Here is a 21,924-nt window from a genome sequence, read left to right as displayed (position 1 = left end):
CTGGGGTAGCAGAGACGAGGAAAGAGGATTCAGGGAGCATCTTCCTCCTGAGCAAACTGCTCATCAGTATATTCACTGGCTGCTTCTCCATGCAGTCATCACACAGCTCTGACTCCCATTCAGACATATCACATTCCATCACTTCCAAGTTGTCGATGACAAATAAGAGTTTCTCCGGTTGGGACAGGATCTCCTCTATGGGAGCTGAGGCGTTGGGCCACTCTTTGGAGATCAATTCTGCCAGGCTTGCTCTCTTCAACTTCTTCACATCTTGACAGCAGAAGTAGAAGATGTAGGAGAATTTGTTCTGAAACACCATGCCTTCTGACCAGGCAAGCATTAATTTTGTCAACATCAGTGACTTGCCAATTCCCGCCACTCCTTGCAGAAACACCATGTGTGGCTTCTTTCCAGTCGCCTTTGATATGAGAAGGTTCTCAAAATGATCACAGTCATCCTGGGTAAATTTCTGCTTAAGGGAATCTTGATCTTTGATGTTAAACTTTCTGGCATAATCATGGGTCAGCTTCTTCTTCAAATGAACTTGATATAACTTTGAGTGTCCTGAGTCAGTGAGCACAAGGGAAAAAAATCCACAACATATCAACGTTAAGTTAAACATTCACCCACAGAGAGCTTGACCTAGACATTTTAATTCTCAGAATGTATTCTTTAAAAGTATTGATTTATTTATTTATTGTTTTGTTTGTTGTTGTTGTTGTTGTTGTTGTTTTGAGACAGGGTTTCTCTGTATAGCCCTGGCTGTCCTGGAACTCACTTTGTAGACCAGGCTGACCTCAAACTTAGAAATCCACCTGCCTCTGTCTCCCAAGTGCTGGAATTAAAGGCGTGTGCCACCACCGCTCAGCAAAAATATTTATTTTTAACTATGTGTATGTTAGTGGATTCCTTTGGAGGTCAGAAGTGTTAAATCCACTCCCTCCTCCCCTAGCTGGATTCACAACAGTCCATGAGCAGCTCCCCATAGGTGCTGGGGATTGAACTCATATGTTGGATAGTAAAACCATGCCAGGAAGTTTGGTAAGAGAGCGGGTTGAGACCCAGAGACTCAGTGGGCACACACCAGAGACTTAGGTGACTCCCTGCCCCCTGGCAGACTCCTGACTTGGAACATGGACCACACTTCTTATATAAAAGAAATGTGTCCTATGGTCATGTAGGCCCAAAACAGAGTTCTCCATGCTAATGAGGTACCTAGGCCCAGAGGGTTGAGCCAATAGACTTCCCTTTCCAGACATTCCTCCTTGCAGAAGATATTTAATTCTCAGGTCTACACTGAGAAGTGGGTATGACACATTATGCATTCATTTTCCACCATGAACAACCAATAAACTGATTAGAACCATGGATTGTCTCTTTCATCAAGATCTGCAGTGGGGAGCCATGAAGAAGGCATTTGACTATAGAGCCACAACTTAATTCTCCCATAGGAGACCTCTGTGCTCCCAGCCACAACCGCCATCAAGCCTGCCTCTGCCAAGCTGAGGACAATCACCCCACAGGGATAAACCAGAGTTCCCCCTTACATCCTCCACCCCTGTCCCAGGCTAGTGCTGTCCTCAGCCCTCTGACCTGACTCCATTCTCTGCTCTTTCAAGATTCCCAGTGGCTCCTAGATGTCCAAGAGTATGAGAACCCTGTGGCCTTGCTGCAGGCTTGGGGTCCCACAAACCAGTTCTGACTTTCCTATTCCATGAATGTGTGTCTCTGTGCATCCCAATAGCCTGGCACTGCTCCCAACAGACACACACTCAGGTCCTCTGCAAGAGTGGGATATGTTCCTAGTCACTGAGTCATTTCTTCAGCCCCTTATGATGTGTGTTTTTAGAAGTTTGTAAGCTGTAGACCCAGAACAATGCTAGTTAATATGAGAAGACTTTCACTGGCCTTGGAGTACAGTTGCATTGCTCTGTGTGTCAGGAACATCCTTATCTGAGAATGGGCTGACCCTAACTCTGCAACAGGAAGAGAATTCATAATAGCCAGAAACTGGAAACAACCTAGCTGTCCTGCAACTAAAGAATGGATACAGAAAATGTGGTACATCTACACAATGAAATACTATTCAGCTATTAAAAACCAAGACATCATGAATTATTCAGGCAAATAGGTGGAACTTGAGAATATCATGCTGCGTAAGATAGTCCAGTTCCCAAAGGGCATCATAAAAGTGGAAAAATACAGCCATAAAATACAGATACCATGGTACACTCCACAGAACCAAAGAAGCTAAACAAGAAGGAAGGCCTAAGCACAGAAGCTTGAATTTCACTTAGAAGGGAGAATAAAAGAGTCATGAGAGGCAGATGCAGGGAGAGAACTGGAGGGAAGGGAGATGGGGAGGGAAATGGGGGGTTCAAGGGAAGGACAGGAGATATGGCCATATGGCCATGAAAATGAATGGAAATCTGCAACTGATGGGGGTGAGGAGGTGGGGAGCATCTCCAGGACTAGACACAGCCTGGGACAAGGGAGATGCACAAGAATCAATGGGGGTGATCTTAGCTGTGACCATTACATTGAGGACATGGAACCTGGATATAGGTAGGCTACTTCCTATATCCAGACAGGAACTTCAGTAAAGCAATAGAGACACCAACCCACCCACAAATTTTTTAACCCAAAATTTATCATGTCTACAGATGTGATGGTTTGTATATGCTTGGCCTACATAGTGGCCTTGTTGGAGTAGGTGTGTTACTGTGGGTATGGGCCTTAATACCCTTGTCCTAGTTGTCTGGAAGTGAGTTTTCTGCTAGCTGCCTTTGGGATAACAGATGGAACTCTCAGCTCCTCCAGCCCCACGTCCGCCTGGTCACTGCCATGCTTCCTGTTTTGAAGATACTGGACTGAATCTCTGAACCTGTCCCTCACTCAAAGAGATGAGAAGAAAAAAGGGCGAGAGGGAAGGATTGTGGGAGAGTGACTGGGAGGGGGAAGTGAGCAGTATATAAAGTGAATAAGTAAAAATAATAAAGAAATATATGGACAGGGAATGAAGGGCCTAAGGACAGTGAGAAACAAAAGCCAAACTAAAGTATAGACTCTTTGAAAAGAAAAGGAGGCCCTCTGGTCATCACCAACTCCGGGTCACCTTGAACACAAACTCGACAGATGGTCCCATGGTCCCCAGAGGACTCTCCACACGATCTTAGGATCACAGGTGAGTGGAACACAACATCTGTTCCAAACCAACTGTGACAAGCCTGTGACAGCAGGAGTAAGGACACGGGAGCCTTGCCTGACCAGGAGCTTGGGTTCCTTCTGATCTGTGCTGGTACACCTTGGTTTTGAACATACCAGACAGCCCCACATTCCCCAGAAAAGACACCACTTCCAGGTGCTGTAACACACCCAGGCTCTCAGGATAACAGGAGCTTGGTCACACCAGGATCTCAGGGTCTCAGAGGAAACTTGACTGCCAAGAACTCTGACACCACAGAACCTCAGATTCACAGAAGCCTGGAAACACAGGATCACAGAGAAAGCTGGACTCTGAAGAGTCCTGAATCACCTGGGATTATAAGAAGGACAGGCTCCAATCAGATATATTGAGGGCAGCAAGCACTTGAGATAATCAGATGGCAGGAGACAAGCAACAGAAACAACAGGAAACAAGGTTACTTGGCATAATCAGAACCAAACTCTCCCACCACAGCAATTCCTGGATAAAACATCACACCAGAAAAAAAAGATATGGATCTAAAGTCACTTTTCATGATGATGATGGAGGACTTTAAGGAGGAAATAACTCCCTTAAAGAAATAAAGGAAAATACATGTAAACAGCTAGAAGCCCTTAAAGAGGAAACACCAAAAAAGAGTATAGGAAAACACTACCAAACAGGAACTAAAAATGGGAGTAGAAACAATAAAGAAATCACAAGGGGAGACAATTCTGTAGATAGAAATCCTAGGAAAGAAATCAAGAACCATAGATACTAGCATCAGGAACAGTATTCAAGACATGGAAGAGAGAATCTCAGGTGCAGAAGATTCCATAGAAAACATGGGCACAACAATCAAAGAGAATGCAAAATGAACAAAGATACTAACTCAAAACATGCAAGAAATCCAGAACACAATGAAAAGACCAAACCTAAGGATAATTGATATAGAAGAGAATGAAGATTTTCAACTTCAAGGGCCAATAAATATCTTCAACAAAATTATAGAAAAAAACTTCCCTAACCTAAAGAAAGAGATGCCCATGAACATACAAGAAGCCTATAGAACTCCAAATAGACTGGGCCAGAAAAGAAATTCCTCCCGACACATAATAATCAGAACAACAAATGCACTAAATAAGGATAGAATATTAAAAGCAGTAAGGTAAAAAGATCAAGTAACATATAAAGGCAGACCTATCAGAATTACAGGAGATTTCTCACCAGAGACTATAAAAGGCATAAGATCCTGGACAGATGTTATACAGACCCTAAGAGAACACAAATGCCAGCCCAGGGTACTATACATACCAAAACTTTCAATTAGCATAGATGGAGAAACCAAAGTATTCCATGACAAAACCAAAATCACACAATAACTTTCCACGAATCCAGCCCTTCAAAGGAAAATAACAGGAAAACTCCAACACAAGAAGGGAAATGACATCCTAGAAAAAGCAAGGAAGTAATCCCTCAACAAACCTAAAAGAAGATAGCCACAAGAACAGAATCCCAACTCTGACAACAAAAATAACAGGGAGCAACAATTACTTTTCCTTAATATCTCTTAATATCAATGGACTCAATTCCCCAATAAAAAGACATAGACTAACAGACTGGCTACATAAATGAGACCCAACACTTTGTTGCATACAGGAAACCCACCTCAGAGACAAAGACAGACACTGCCTCAGAGTAAAAGGCTGGAAAACAATTTTCCAAGCACTGGTCTGAAGAAACAAGCTGGAGTAGCCATTCTAATACCTAATAAAATTGACTTTGATCCCAAAGTTATCATAAAAGACAAGAAGAGGCACTTCATGCTCATCAAAGGTAAAATCTTCCACACTGAATTCTCAATTCTGAATATCTATACTCCAAATGCAGGGGAATCTATATTCATTAAAGTAACTTTAGTGAAGCTCAAAGCACACAGTTTTTAAGCACAGAATAGTAGTGGGAGACTTTAGCAACCCACTCTCATCAACGGACAGAACCTGGAAACAGAAACTAAACAAAGACACAGTGAAACTAACAGAAGTTATGAAACACGTGGATTTAACAGATATCTAGAGAACATTCTACCCTAAAACAAAAAGATCTAACTTCTTCACAGTACCTCACGGTACCTTCTCTAAAATTGACCATATAATTTATCACAAAACAGACCTCAACAGTTACAAAATATTGAAATTGTCCCATGCATCCTATCAGATCACCACAGACTAAGGCAGATCTTCAATAACAACATAAATAATAGAAAGCCAACATTGACGAGGAAGCTAAACAACACTCTACTCAATGATACCTTGGTCAAGGAAGGAATAAAGAAAGAAATTAAAGACTTTTTAGAGTTTAATGAAAATGAAGCAAAAACATACCTAAACTTATGGGACACAATGAAAGCAGCCCTAAGAGAAAAACTCATAGCTCTGAGTGCCTCCAAAAAGAAACTAGAGAGAGCATATGCTAGCAGCTTGACAGTACACCTTAAAGCTGTAGAACAAAAGGAAGCAAAATCACTCAAGAGGAGTAGACGGCAGGAAATAATCAAATCCAGGGCTGATATCAACCAATTGGAAACAAAGAGAACTATTCAAAGAATCAACCAAACCAGGTGCTGGTTCTTTGAGAAAACCAACAAGATAGATAAACACTTAACCAGACTAACTAGAGGGCACAGGGATAGAATCCTAATTAACAAAATCAGAAATGAAAAGGGAGACATAACAACAGAACCTGAGGAAATGAAAGAATCATCATATCCTACTACAAAAGGCTATACTCAACAAGAGTGGATAACCTGGATAAAATGGAGAATTTACTAGACAGATACCAGGTATGAAAGTTAAATCCAGGTCAGATTAATGATCTGAACAGTCCCATATCACCTAAAGAAATATAAGCAGTCATTAATAGTCTCCCAATCAAAAAAGCCCGGGACCAGATGGGTTTAGTGCAGAGTTCTATCAGACCTTCAAAGAAGACCTAATTCCCATTATCCTTAAACTATTTCACAAAATAGAAACAGAAGGTACTCCACCCAATTCATGATATGAAGCCACAATTACTCTGGTACCTAAACCACACAAAGACCCAACAAAGAAAGAGAACTTTAAAACAATTTAACTTATGAATATCGATTCAAAAATACACAATAAATTCCTTGCAAACCAAATCCAAGAACACATCAAAAAGATCATCCATCATGACTAAGTAGGCTTCATGCCAGGGATTCAGGGATGGTTTAATATACGGAAATCCATCAATGTAATCCACTATATAAACAAACTCAAAGAGAAAAACCACATGATCATCTCCTTAGATGCGGAAAAAGCATTTGACAAAATCCAATGCGCATTCATGTTAAAAGTCTTGGAAAGATCAGGAATTCAAGGCCCATTCTGAAACACAATAAAAGCAATATACAGCAAACCAGTAGCCAACATCAAACTAAATGGAGAGAAACTTGAAGCAGTCCTACTAAACTCAGGGACTAGACAAGGTTGCCCACTTTCTCCCTACCTATTCAATTTAGTACTTGAAGTCCTAGCCAGAGCAGTTCGATAACAAAAGGAGATCAAGGGGATACAAATTGGAAAGAAGATGTCAAAAATATCATTATTTGCAGATGATATGATAGTATATATAAGTGACCCTAAAAATTCCACCAGAGAACTCCTAAACCTGATAAACAACTTCAGTGAAGTAGTTGGATATAAAACTAACTCAAACAAATCAGTGGCCTTTCTCTACACAAAAGATAAATAGGCTGAGAAAGAAATTAGGGAAACAACACCCATCACAATAATCACAAATAATATAAAATACCTGGGTGTGACTATAACTAAGAAAGTGAAAGATATGTATGATAAGAGCTTCAAGTCTCTGAAGAAAGAAATCGAAGATCTCAGAAGATGGAAAGATCTCCCATGCTCATGGATTGGCAGGATCAATATAGTAAAAATGGCTATCTTGCCAAAAGCTATTTACAGATTCAATGCAATTCCCATCAATATCCCAGCTCAATTCTTCAATGAATTAGAAAGAACAATTTGCAAATTCATCTGGAATAACAAAAAACCTAGGATAGCAAAAAATATTCTCAACAATAAAAGGACCTCTGGGGGAATCACCATGCCTGACTTCAAGCTGTACTACAGAGCAATTGTGATAAAAACTGCATAGTACTGGTGCAGAGACAGACAGGTAGATCAATGGAATGGAATTGAAGACCCAGAAATGAACCCATACACCTATGGTCACTTGATCTTCGACAAGGGAGCTAAAACCATCCAGTGTAAAAAAGACAGCATTTTTAACAAATGGTGCTGGCGCAACTCGTGGTTATCATGTAGAAGAATGAGAATAGATCCATTCTTATCTCTTTTTACAAAGCTCAAGTCTGAGTGGATCAAGGAACTCCACATAAAACCAGAGACTCTGAAAATTATAGAGGAGAAAGTGGAGAAAAGCCTTGAAGATATGGGTACAGGGGAAAAATTCCTGAATAGAACAGCAATGGCTTGTGCTGTAAGATCAAGAATCGATAAATGGGACCTCATAAAATTGCAAAGCTTCTGCAAAGCAAAAGACACCGTCAATAAGACAAAAAGGCCACCAACAGATTGGGAAAGGATCTTTACCTATCCTAAATCAGATAGGGGACTAATATCCAATATATATAAAGAACACAAGAAGGTGGACTCCAGAAAATCAAATAACCCCATTTAAAAATGGGGCTCAGAGCTAAACAAAGAATTCTCACCTGAGGAATACCGAATGGCTGAGAAGCACCTGAAAAAATGCTCAGCATCCTTAATCATCAGAGAAATGCAAATCAAAACAACCCTGAGATTCCATCTCACACCAATCAGAATGGCTAAGATCAAAAATTCAGGTGACAGCAGATGCTGGCGAGGATGTAGAGACAGAGGAACACTCCTTCATTGTTGGTGGGATTGTAAGCTTTTACAACCACTCTGGAAATCAGTCTGGCAGTTCCTCAGAAAATTGGACATAGTACTACCGGAGGATCCCGCAATACCTCTCTTAGGCATATATCCAGAAGATGTCCCAACCGGTAAGAAGGACACATGCTCCACTATGTTCATAGCAGCCTTATTTATAATAGCCAGAAGCTGGAAAGAACCCAGATGCCCCTCAAAAGAGGAATGGATACAAAAAATGTGGTACGTTTACACAATGGAGTACTACTCAGCTATTAAAAAGAATGAATTTATGAAATTCCTAGGCAAATGTATGGACCTGGAGGGCATCATCCTGAGTGAGGTAACACAATCACAAAAGAACTCAAATGATATGTACTCACTGATAAGTGGATATTAGCCCAGAAACTTAGTGTACCCGAGATATAAGAGACAATTTGTAAAACACATGAAACTGAAGAAGAACGAAGACCAAAGTGTGGACACTTTGCCCCTTAGAATTGGAAACAATCACCCATGGAAGGAGTTACAGAGACAAAGTTTGAAGCTGAGACAAAAGGATGGATCATCTAGAGACTGCCATATCCAGGGATCCATCCCATAATTAGCCTCCAAACGATGACACCATTGCATACACTAGCAAGCGTTTCCTGAAAGGACCCTGATATAGCTGTCTCTTGTGAGACTATGCCGGGGCCTAGCAAACACATAAGTGGATGCTCACAGTTAGCTATTGGATGGATCACAGGGCCCCCAGTGGAGGAGCTAGAGAAAGTAACCAAGGAGCTAAAGAGATCTGCAACCCTGTAGGTGCAACATTATGAACTAACCAGTACCCCGGAGCTCCTGACTCTAGCTGCATATGTATCAAAAGATGGCCTAGTCGGCCATCACTGGAAAGAGAGGCCCATTGGACAGGCAAACTTTACATGCCCCAGTACAGGGGAACGCTAGGGCCAAAAAGTGGGAATGGGTGGGTAGGGGAGTGGGGGAGGGTATGGGGGACTTTTGGGATAGCATTGGAAATGTAATTGAGGAAATTACGTAATTATATATATATATATATATATATATATATATATATATATATATATATATATATAATGGAAGAAAATGGGGTACAGAGCTAAACAGAGAATTTTCAACTGAAATACCAAAGGGCTGAGAGGTACCTGAGAAAATGTTCAACATCCTTAATCATCAGGGGAATGCAAATCAAAACAACCCTGAGATTCCACCTCACGCCAGTCAGAATGGCTAAGATCAAAAATTCATGTGACAGCAGATGCTGGCAAGGATATGGAGAAAGAGGAACACTCCTCCATTGTTGGTGAGATTGCAAGCATGTACAACCACTCTGGAAATCAGTTTTGCAGAAAATTGGACATAGTATTACCGGAAGATCCAGCAATACCTCTACTGGGCATATACCCAGAAGATGTTCCAACTTGTAATAAGAACACGTGCTCCAATATGTTCATAGCAGCTTTATTTATAATAGCCAGAAGCTGGAAAGAACCCAGATGTCCCTCAACAGAAAAATGGATACAGAAAATGTGGTACATTTACATAATGGAGTACTACTCAGCAGTTAAAAACAATTTATGAAATTCTTAGGCAAATGGATGGATCTGGAGGATATCATCCTAAGTGAGGTAACCCAATCACAAAAGAACACATGTGATATGCACTTACTGATAAGTGGATATTAGCCCAGAAACTTAGAATACCCAAGATGCAATTTGCAAAAAAACACATGAAACTCAAGAAGAAGGAAGACCAAAGTGTGGATATTTTGTTCCTTCTTAGAATGGTGAACATAATACCCATTGACGGAGTTACAGAGACAATGTTTGGAGCAGAGCCTGAAGGAATGACCATCCAGAGAAAGCCCCACGTGGGGATCCACCACATTAACAACCACCAAACCCAGACACTATTGCATATGCCAGCAAGATTTTGTTGACAGGAGCCTAATATAGCTGTCTCTTGTGAGGCTCTGCCAGTGCCTGGCAAATACAGAAGTGGATGCTCACACTCATCCATTGGATGGAGCACAAGGTCCCCAATGAAGGAGCCAGAGAGCTGAAGGGGACTGAAGACCCATAGAAGGAACAATATGAACTAACCTGTACCCCCCCAGACCTCCTTCACCAATCAAAGAAAACACATGGTGGAACTTGTGGCTCTAGCTATATATGTAGCAGAGGATGGCCTAGTTGGTCATCAATGGGAGGAGAGGCCCTTGGTCCTGTGAAAGCTCTATGCCCCAGTATAGGGGAATGCCAGGACCAGGAATGGAAGTGGATGAGATGGGGAGCAGGGGGAGGGGATAGGGGATTTTCAGAGGGGAAACTAGGAAAGGGGATAACATTTGAAATGTAAATAAATAAGTGGATATTAGCCCAAAACCTAAGATACCCAAGATATAAGATACAATTTCCTAAACACATGAAACTCAAGAAAAATGAAGACTGAAGTGTGAACACTATGCCCCTCCTTAGAAGTGGGAGCAAAACACCCTTGGAAGGAGTTACAGAGACAAAGTTTGGAGCTGAGATAAAAGGATGGACCATGTAGACACTACCATATCCGGGGATCCATCCCATAATCAGCTTCTAAATGCTGACACCATTGCATACACTAGCAAGATTATGCTGAAAGGACCCTGATATAGCTGTCTCTTGTCAGAGTATGCCTGGGCCTAGCAAACATAGAAGTGGACGCTCACAGTCGGCTATTGGATGGATCACATGGCCCCCAATGAAGGAGCTAGAGAAAGTACCAAAGAAGCTAAAGGGATCTGCAACCCTATAGGTGGAACAACATTATGAACTAACCAGTACCCCGGAGCTCTTGACTCTAGCTGCATATGCATCAAAAGATGGCCTAGTCGGCCATCACTGGAAAGAGAGGCCCATTGGACACGCAAACTTTATATGCCCCAGTACAGGGGAACGCCAGGGCCATAAAAGGGGAGTGGGTGGGTAGGGGAGAGGGGGTGGGTGGCTATGGGGGACTTTTGGTATAGCATTGCAAATGTAAATGAGCGAAATACCTAATAAAAAATGGAAAAAAAAAAAAAAAAAAAAAGAAAATATCTAATAAAAAAAGAAAAAAGAAAAGGAGATATATACAAGTTATTGTATAAAGATATACATGCATGACATTCAAGAGAGCTGAGTGGTTAAAAGCACCAAGAGGACCTGGGTTCAATTCTAAGCATTCACATGACATCATCCACATTCTGTAAGTCTAGTACCAGAAGCTCTGATGTCCATTTCTAGCTTTCAAGGGCACTGTCCATGCATGGGGCACATACATATATGCAGCTACTCCTATATGTAGATAATATAATTTCTAACTGTTCTTATGTATTTTGATTATGAAATGAAGATTTAAATATGTGCAACTAGAATCCCAGAAGAAGGTGGGATATAAAGAATAGCACAGAGACAATCTTTAAACCAATATAGACTGAAGAGTAAAGAATATCATATAGCTGCAGATCTAAGACAACTAGTGAATCCCAAGAAGGCTGGGCTTAGAAAAAATCCTACATCCAGGCTTATCATGGAACCTCAAGGACAAAGAAATGAATGGAGCCTTAAAGCAGCCATAATATCTTATACCAGAATAAGGACATGTCTGACTCTTATATCACAGTGTTCACAAAACATGGATTTTTTATATAAGATTTTGCTTGTTAAAATCAAAACATCCACAGTCACAACATAGTCTGATAAATCTGTTTCACATTGTAGTACATAAATGTTTCAAATACATATGTGATATGTATGTGGGAGGGTGAGGGGGTGGGCACAGGTTGACATTGGTGTCTTCTTCAAATACTCTCTGCTTTTTAAAAGATTTGTTTTCAATTTATGTGAATAGATGTTTTTGTCTGCATGCAGGCATGCACACCAGAATTGTGCAGTGCTCTAAGATGATAGAAGAAGGCATTGAATACCCTGAAACTGGAGTTATGGATTGTTGTGAAGCACCAGGTAGATTCTGAAAACAGAGCCAAGGTTCTCTGTAGGCACTCCATCTCATTTTTTTTTCAAGACGGGGTTTCTCTGTATAGTCCTGGCTGTCCTGGAACTCACTCTGTAGACCAGGCTGGCCTCGAACTCAGAAATCCGCCTGCCTCTGCCTCCTGAGTGCTGGGATTAAAGGCATGTGCCACCACTGCCTGGCTCTATCTCATTTTTTTTGAGACTTTTTTTTAAGTTGGCTTAAAACTTGCCAAACTGACTGACCACTTGCTACAATGCCTTGTTTTTATGTGGTTGCTGAGATGCAAAGTCAGACTGTCATGTTTACATAGCAAGCAGACAAAGCCATCTTCCTAGACCCTATATATATGATTTATTGCTGGTGTCTTCTGTTGCTATTCCCTAAATTCTCAGTGTTACCATTTCACTATAGAGTTAAGGCTCCAGTTTAGATTAAGGGGAACATTATTAATGTCCTGGGTAGAAGTTTAACCAAATAGGCTAGGGCATGCTACCCTCATACATTTGATACACAGACTAGACCTAATGTGTCTACATGAAGGTGCCTCCTTTCCCAAGCAGAAGAATATCCCATGACACCCAATGGCCCTAGGGTAGACGGGCATGAAGAACAGTTATCAAAACTATGGCATGATCCTCACCCACTGTAAAGCAGCTTTGACCAACTCACCAGCAATCTCTCTTCCTGCCCTCTCCATGAGATCCTGCCTATTCATCTTCTGGAAGATTTTGAAGGTCATATCCCAGGCTTTCTTCTCCTCATAATGTTTCAACAGTAAGTTGGCAAGGTCTTCACGAGATGCCTTCTTCACTTCGGTCCAAGAAATCTGTTTCAGCCCCAACTGCAAAATCTCCTGTTGGAGTAATTCCTTAAATTTCATGAATTCTTTCTTGTTTAGCTCTTCCAAGTACCACATAAGGCCAAAATCAGAAAAAAATGATGCCATCGTGTCTTAAGGAAGAGAGATGCGTCTTCAGAGAGGTGAATACCAGGAGTAAGAAACAGATGGGATCTGTGGGAAAATCAGGCAAGCAGCTGAGTTATTAAGCACAAAGCAAAAAAAAAAAAAAAAAAAGGGGGGGGGGGTGGGGTGGGGAATGGGGAAGTGGTGGAGCTGGTAAAGTGTTTGCTGCACAAGTGTAGGAACATAAGCTGTGTCAGCATTTATGTAACAAGCAGGGTGTGCAGCCACAGAATCTTCAAACTACTGTAAGTCTTGCCTGCAAGATGTGCTGGGGCAATGATGATACAGAAATTTTGAGAGTGGCCAACCAATGACTGGTACAACTTGAGGCCCACACCATAAGAGGGAGCCCATGTCTGAGACTATGTTGATGGCCAGGAACCAGAGGCTGCTCAGCACATAGATCAAAGATGGAACCAAACACAATTGGCAAAAAAAAGAAGTTAAAGAAATGATTTTTCTGTTATATTCATACATCAGTGCCTAGCTTGATTATCATCAGAGGCAATGTCCAGAAACAGAGAGGAGCAGATGCAGGGACCCACAGCCAGACACTAGGCGAAGTCAGGAGAACCCCACAGAAGAAGGGGAGGAAGGGCTGTAGAAGCCAGAGGGGTCAAGGACACCATGAGAACACATCACACAGAATCAACTAAGCAGAGCTCACTGAGGCTCATAAAGATTTAAAGAGGCCAGGCATGGTGGCACACGCCTTTAGTCCCAGCACTCAGGAGGCAGAGGCAGGCAGATTTCTGAGTTCGAGGCCAGCCTGGTCTACAAAGTGAGTGCCAGGACAGCCCGGGCTACACAGAGAAACCCTGTCTCAAAAAACAAAACAAAACAAAAAAACAAAAAACAAACAAACAAACAAACAAACAAACAAAAAGACTTAAAGAGACCATTGCACAGCCTGCATGGGTCTGCACTAGGTTCTCTGCATAGATGTTATGATTGTGCAGCTTGTTGATTTCCTGGGACCCCCCCACCCGAACAGCAGAAGTGAAGGGTGTCCCTAACTCCTCCCCCTGCACTTGAAACCCTTTTCTACCTACTGGGTTGCCTCATCCAGCTTTGATATGAGGGTTTGTGCCCAGGCTTACTATATTTGCTTTGCGGTGTTTAATGGACATCCCTGGGAGGCTTACTCTTATTTTGAAGGGAAATGAAGTAGAGGGGGATCTAGGGGACAGGGAAGTGTATGTGAGGGGGACTGGGAGAAGAGTAATTAGGGGAAAGTGTGGTTGGGGTAGGATATAGGTAAGGGAAAAAAAGAGTGTGATGGCCCAGTCCTGCGATCCCAGCACTGGGAAGGCAGACCCAGGAGGATCCCTGAAGCCTGCAGGCCAGCTTTGTTTAGCCAGATTTGCTGAGCTTCAGGTTTACAGAGAGATCCTGTGTCAACAACCAGGTAGAGAGTAATGGAGGAAGACACTTGATGTCAGTATCTGGCTTCCACACAAACACCCCAGTCCCCATCTCCACACTAACTCATCACATATTGCACTGTTCGTTGTGTGTGATAAATAAGGGCATTTTAACTCTCATCTCATTGAAAGCATCACTAAAACAACAGTGGTTTTCAATGGTCTCAAAGATGAAACCATTCCATACAGTTTCTCATGTTTTTGGTGACCTCCAACTATAATGTTAATTTTGCTAGTTCTGTAATTTTGAGACTTTATGAATACCAGTGTACATATCTATTTTCCTAAGGTCCTGGGTAACTCCTGTGAAATAGTCACTGACCCCTCAAACACTGACCCGCAGGTTGAGAACCACTGCTACATCACTTGGAAAACAACGAGATGAGATTTATTACTCTAAAGAACTACTGATGTGGCTGGAGTGGTAGCCCAGCACTTAAGAGCATTTGGTGCTCTTGCAGAAGATTCACATGTGGTTTGCAGCACCTACACTAGGGGTCTCCCAGCTGCCTGTAACTTTAGCTCCAGGGGATCTGACACCCTCTTATAGACTCTGCAGGCAGGCACACACACACCCATAAATGTTAAAAGAATACTGGTACCTCTACTTCTGTGATACCAGGTAGAATGCTGATACAGGACAGTACTTATGATGCTATTATCATAACAGTATCATCACTTAGGGCCAGGATGTCTTTCTGAAGACATCCCCACCAAGTATAACAAAATATATAAGGAATTAGGCTGTGTTTATTTCTGGCTAAAACAGAGGTTCTCAGTCTGTGCTTGTGACCCCTTAAGGATCGAGTGACCCTTTCACTGGGGTCGCAAATCAGATATCCTGCAAATCAGATATTTACATTGTGATTCATAACAGTAGTAAAATTACAGCTATTAAGTAGCAACGAAAAAAATCTTATGGTTGGTGGTTACCACGTGAGGAACTCTATTAAAGGGACACGGCATTAGGAAGGTAGAGAAACACTGGACTAGAATAACACATGACCTTTATTCTCTAACTCGTTTTTTTCCTGTCTTAGACAATACCCCTCATAAAGGCACCTTAAACTTTGTGTGTTGAGAAAAAACCTTTACATATTTTTTTTTTTAAAAAGGGGACACACGGCATTTACTGATGGGTAACAGTTGAAGGTATTAAAATACTCTAATCTTCAGAAGTAAGGAGCCACAGGCACAAAGGCTCAAATCAGGGCATCTCTTCTTTCTTTATCGCTCTTTCCTCCTCCCTCATCTTCCCCCCATCCAGGTCCCTGGAAGGATGCCTGGACCTGCTCCTCTTTGCCCTGAGCCTAAAGTCAGCCAGCCTTGCAGGTGGAGCGAAATCTTCACTCATTTATCCAAGAGCTAATTTGATTTCAACTAAACAGAGGTGGTAATTATGTTTTTCTCCAAAACAGGGACATAAGACCTAAAATCAACAGCAGCAGCAACAGTCCAATCGACCTTGTGGAACCTCAGGATGCAAACTCAACATGGTGGCTTCAGCAGGATGATGCTAAACAAGCACGCTGCCCAATAGTCCAAGGGTGTGCACAGCCAAGTAGTGCGCAGTGATGGCAAAGGCCAGGGCAAAGGAAGATGGATGTTGGAGACCCGCAGACCACTGGGGAAGGAGCTGGGAAAGGCCTTGGAGACATTGGCTTGGAGCAGGGACTGCAGCTCCGCAGCATACCAGCAGAGGGCAGCTCCATGGCACCGCCTGGTCCTTCTCCACTGTGCACCCTGGAAACAGGGACCCAGCAAGTGGTGCGGAAAAGGAAGGCCTTAGGCTGCAGAAGCCCAAGGCTACAGTATGCTTGGTCCACTTCAGCTCTGCAGTCCACCTGCTGCACTCTCCCAAGCCTCAATGCCTTTAATTTTTAACATTACAAAATAACATTCTTTTAAAAATACTTTAAAAATCCCGCCCCCCCCCAATGTGTGTGTGTGTGTGTGTGTGTGTGTGTGTGTGTGTGTGTGTGTGTCGTGTGTGTGTGTGTGTGTGTGTGTGATGTGCGCAGAGGCCAGAAGATGATTATCAGTAGACTAAAACTGGAGTTTACAGGCAGCGGTGAGTCACTCATGTCAGAACCAAACGTGGGTCCTCTAGAAGAGCAGCAAACACTTTTAATCACTGAGCTGTCTCTCCAGCACCACAAATTACACTCCAGCACCACAAATTACACCACAAAGTGTGTGCAAGTGTGTGTGTGTGTGTGTGTGATATTTCTTAGCAACCTTAGAAATGTAACTTGAGAGCCATTAAGATTCTATGTCTATCCACTGCCAAGAAACTGTGAGTCTCCCTTGAAAAGCCCATTTCCTATTTTCATTCTCTCTCTCATTCTCTCATTCTCTTTCTCTCTCTCTCTCTTTTTCCTGAAGTACTTTTCTTTTTTTTTTTTTTTTCTTTTTTACTTTCTTTAAAGAATTCAACTTGCCCTCAATCTGGCTTGCTCTGAAATTAATTTCTTTGTTGAATCCACAAATCCTGGCTTTGTCTGAGTGTGTGTGTGAGAAGGGGGGTCTGAAAATAATTCCACAGCCAGCTACCACTGTGGTGTGGGTCTGTTTTCCCATCATTAGTGACAACCCAACTAGATCAGACACTGCAGGAAGAGGAAACGTAGAAGAACCCAGACCAGACTTCTGCTCAGGCCAACATACCTGCAGCAGCCCCTCATCTCTCATGGTCACTGTAAGAAATAAATTGCTGTGGTCCATTTTCAGTGTGCTCTGAACTTAGAGATCAAAGAATCACATATTGAAACCAGGAGGCCCAACCCCTGCCCCAATCTCCTCTAATTGGTGGCCAGCAGTTTGCAGAACTGCAAAGTTACAGGCAGTCTTCCTTGTGTCTGAAGCTGCAAACAGAAAAGGGTCTGCCTCAACCATGAATATTCCTTAGATGAGACGTTGCTTCTGAAATAATCTGATGGGGGGAATTTTGGAAAGAATTTAAATGCCAGAATACGGGAAGAAGAACTGTGAAAAGCGGTCTCTGGGGCATGATGCAGTTGTTGCTCACACAGACTCTCAGTGGCTGGGGTTGCCTGAGCAAGACCAAGCCAGTCAACATTCTTGCATGGATGGAAGAGGGGGTGTAAGGTCCCACTCCTGACTGAGGAGCTAATGGTATTTGACAGCTACTGAGAAGGAGAACCAGTCTTCCGTGAGGAGGACACACCCCTGGTAGTTGCCAGTGTTCATATGAGTGATCCCACATTTGTGCATGTATGGGGAGCACTAACGGGACTATATTTAGCTTGAAATTTCATGAGCAAATCATGTACTTTACATGAGAAACAACAAAGACATCAACCCAAATCAGAAGGAAATAGTAATGAGAGAGAGAGAGAAAGAGAGAGAGAGAGACTGACTCAAAGTCAGTTCAGTAGATTCTTTGAGAACCACTAACAGGTTTAATTTTAAAAAAATAAGCCAGGCGGTGGTGACACACACCATTGGTCCCAGCACTCAGGAGGCAGACAAGGGAATCTCTGAGTTCAAGGCCAGCCTGTTCTACAGAGTAAGTTACAGAACAACCAGAGCTACATGGAGAATCCCTGTCTTGAAGAACAATAACAAAAGTCACCAGGTGGTGCAGGCCTTTAATCCTAGCACACAGGTGGCAGAGGGAGGTGTAGCTCTGTGAATTTGAAGCAGGACAAGGCTACAAAGTGAGACCTTGTCTCAAAACAAAAACAAACCAAACAAAAACAACAACCAAACAACAATGACAAAAGAAAAACAATCAATCAAACAAACAAACGATGGAAAAGCAAATAACAAATGAATAAGAAGCATTAGTTAGCGTCCAGAAACCTCACCACATACCCTGCAGGCACTAAAAGCAGGGACAGTCACAACTCCCAACCCAGTCAAACTGATGGTTTAGTTCACATATACTGGTTCTTTAAAATGACATCCCTCGATTTCCATTTCTGCTTATTGAAGGGCTTTTGGTTCCAGCTTTGAGCAGGTTAGCAAGCATGCTTACCACCAAGCTTACCTTCAGCCCTAAGGGAAAGGCTGAAGGCTAACTTTACGGGTGAAACAAATTCCTCCCTAAGACTTTAGATTCCAACATCTTCACCTGTAACTTGGGTCAAAAGATTGTTGCTCCAGAAATTATTTACACACTTACACACACACACACACACACACACATACACACACACACCTCACAGGGTTCGGAGGTTGGGAGGATGAGCAAGCACACAAACTTGTCCCAGAACCCCAATTGTTTGAGGCACAGGCTGCATGCTGGAAGTGTTAACAAATGTTCACACCCAACCACTTAAGAAACAATACACTAGAAACATTAAGTAGTTTTTGTTGTTGTTACTGCTGCTGCTGCTGTTTTTGGTTTATGAGACAGGGTTTCTCTGTGTAACCCTGATGTTCTGTAACTCACTCTATGGAGCAGGCTGGCCTGGAACTCAGAGATCCCACTGTCTTTTCCTCCTGAGTACTGGGGTTAAAAGCATGTCCCACCACTCCCAGGCTTCTTTAGCTTTTTGTTTGTTTGTTTTGTTTTAAGACAGGGTTTCCTCTGTGTAGCCCTGGCTGTCCTAGAACTTGCTATGTTGACCAGGCTGTCCTTGAACTGATACAGCCTGCCTCTGCCTCCTGAATTCTGAAATGGTATTCATCCTGTGATACCATGACTACCTTCTTATTTATTTGTTTGTTTATATACATTATTTATATATTTTTTAAAAAATTAGACCTTTTGGGACCTCTCAAAACAATCTACTGACTTTGACTCTCTTTTTATCATTCATTATTATTTTACCTGGTTTTGGTGCTGGGATCAAGGGCATGTGACATCATACCAGCGTAAATATTAAAGTTTTTATGTTGGCCAACAGTATCCTGCTACTGCTAATTTCCTGGCTTTGATATACTGTGGTTCTGAAAAACATCATTTATATTTCCAGAACATAAACCCTGACCCTGAGTTATTTTTGGTAAAATACTACAGGTAAATTTGCAGGGGTCTCTGTTACAAAATGACATAAACTAAGTGGTTTAAAACTACAGAACTTCCATTAGGGATGTGGGTTGACTGGCAGCATGCCAGCTTAGTGTGTACAGAGCCCTGGGTTCCATCCTAGCAACACAGAAAATCAGATGTGGTGGTGCACACCTGTAATACCAGAACCTGGGAAGTGAAAGGAAGAGGATTAGAAGTTCAAGGTCACCCTTGGCTATACAATGATTTTTCAGCTAGCTTACAGTCCTTGAGACACTGTCAAAAAAACCAACCAACTCCAAAAACACCAAAACCTCTAGCAATTGAATTGCCTCACACTTTCTGAGGTAGGGGATCAGTGGCTTCACACTCTCCATCAGGGAACCCCTGGCCTGCCCCTTCAAAGCCCCAGATTTGTTGAAAATCTTGTCTTTTTCTTGTAGCTATTTAACTCCAATATCTGCCTTCATTATCATATAATTCTTCCCTTGTTTTGGTCTCCACAGGGTTACCCTTAGAATGACTAAATTAAATCCACATCAATCTCTTCTTGCCACCTTTTGAGGTATTAGAGGTCAGGACTTTGATATATTTGTTTAACCCCAGGAGACACAACTCCACACTCCAGCCAACAGTAAAGACCCCTTTTATTGATATGCAAGGGCAGTCTTTGCCCATGCATTTACCTAACAGCCAAGAAAAAGGAAAAAGAAAAAAAGCAAGTCTTCAAAGGATTATACCCTGGAAATGGAATATCAAGATCTCTCTGGCCTCGGTGGTGAACTCATATGAAAGGCTTGGGCTTGGACACAAATACTCAGTGTGTCCACATCTGCCTGATTCTTTGTGGGTTCTCCTGATTCTCGGCCTCACAAACATGAATATAAATACATAAATATATCTCTACTCTCTACATTCCCCGGTATCCAACCCTCACGATGCCTACACATTATTTATTTTCTCTTTGTATCTGCGAGGCCTCATGAGCACCCGCTCCTCTGAGGTCTCCAGCTAACAATCTCTTGTGGTCCCTCTACTTACTTCGAAGTAGGAAGAAGACAGATAAAGTCAGCAGGATTGTCTGTGGATCCAGCCAGAGCAAGCGTTAGAGGATTCAGTCTAGTAGTAATTTTTGTTTTCCTTTAAAAAAAAAAACAGTTAAATAGTTAAATATAAGTACCGCAAAGTGTCTAGGCTACCCTGCTAAAACGAAAGTCATCCAAATAGCCATAACACAGGATGCAAACTAGTTCTGGTGTGTCAAGGCATGAGGAAGGAAAAAGGGAAGCAAAATGAAGTGCACATACAACCTCCTCAAATAATAAAGAAAATAAATGCATACAAGAGGGAAAAAGCCGAAGATTTGCTGACTCACCGCCCAGGGGCTTCCAATTAGTCCTTAATACATGGCAGCTGGAACTGGGCAGAAAGGTCTATGGTGCCATGTGATTGACCAATGCGTCACTTCCTTTCATTGGTCTGGGGGGGGTGGGGGGGGCGGGTGTTGGCTAGAAGAAGAAGGATGTGATTGATGTCGGAGGATGGGTGTGGCTTTGAGCCCTCAGTTTCTGGTATTCTACAGATAGCGGATATTGCAGTGAATCTTGGTGTAGGATTCACGATGCACTCCGGATAGAGGTCTCCGAGGTTTCTGACTGTAGGAATCCCTCCCCCATCTTCCTGAAGAGATGGATGGGAAGCTCAGATCCCTTCATCCTCTTTAATGTTATTTTATTTGTTCCATCACTATCTAGCATTTAAGAGGAGCATATATGAGGGTAGGCAATTTCTTTATCTCTGCTTCTTCCCACTATAAAGTTCAGGCTGGCCTTGAACTCGGGCTCTTCCTGCCTCAGCCTTCTGAGTGCTAAGACTACAGGTGTGTTCACTTGTGGCAAAATTTCAACCTCTAACTATGATTACCAAGGCTTGCTTTTCCTGGCTTAGGCTGCCCACTGTCAAAATTTGGCAATATTTGAAAATATTAAGTGGGGGAGGGGCCATCAGTGAGAAGGCTCAGCTGGTTCTACCTGACATCAAGCCTTGAAGACCCGAGTTCAATCCCTAAGATCCACGTGGTGGAAGGAGAAGACGTACTCCTGTAAGTTGTCCGCTCACACACAATTTATAGATGAATAAATAAATGTAATACATTTTAAAAATTAGTGGTAAATCCCAGAAATAAAGAACCCAATAGTGGGGCAGGTGAGATGGCTCAATGGGTAAGAGCACTGACTGCTCTTCCAAAGATCCTGAGTTCAAATCCCAGCAACCAGATGGTGGCTCACAACCATCCATAGTGAAATCTGACGCCCTCTTCTGGCGCGTCTGAAAACAGCTACAGTGTGCCTGAGCGAGCGGAGTTGACCAGAGCAGGTGGGGCTGATTGGAGTGAGCAGAGG

General features: G+C 42.4%; 1 pseudogene across 1 annotated transcript; it reads right to left on the bottom strand.

Moving 5' to 3' along the window:
* Window positions 1–506: 506 nt before the first annotated feature.
* On the bottom strand, window positions 507–20,657 carry Gm4541 (predicted gene 4541; annotated as a pseudogene). The gene is made up of 3 exons (NR_033693.2): window positions 20,564–20,657; window positions 12,826–13,168; window positions 507–564 (listed from the first exon to the last, which is right to left on the bottom strand). The product of NR_033693.2 is annotated as a predicted gene 4541 (transcript).
* Between the last annotated feature and the right edge of the window lie 1,267 nt (window positions 20,658–21,924).

Source organism: Mus musculus, chromosome 7, assembly GCF_000001635.26.
Source record: "Mus musculus strain C57BL/6J chromosome 7, GRCm38.p6 C57BL/6J".
Classification (NCBI taxonomy): domain Eukaryota; kingdom Metazoa; phylum Chordata; class Mammalia; order Rodentia; family Muridae; genus Mus; species Mus musculus.
Note: the sequence above shows the minus strand (reverse complement) of the source record. Positions and strands in the feature narration are given on the sequence as shown.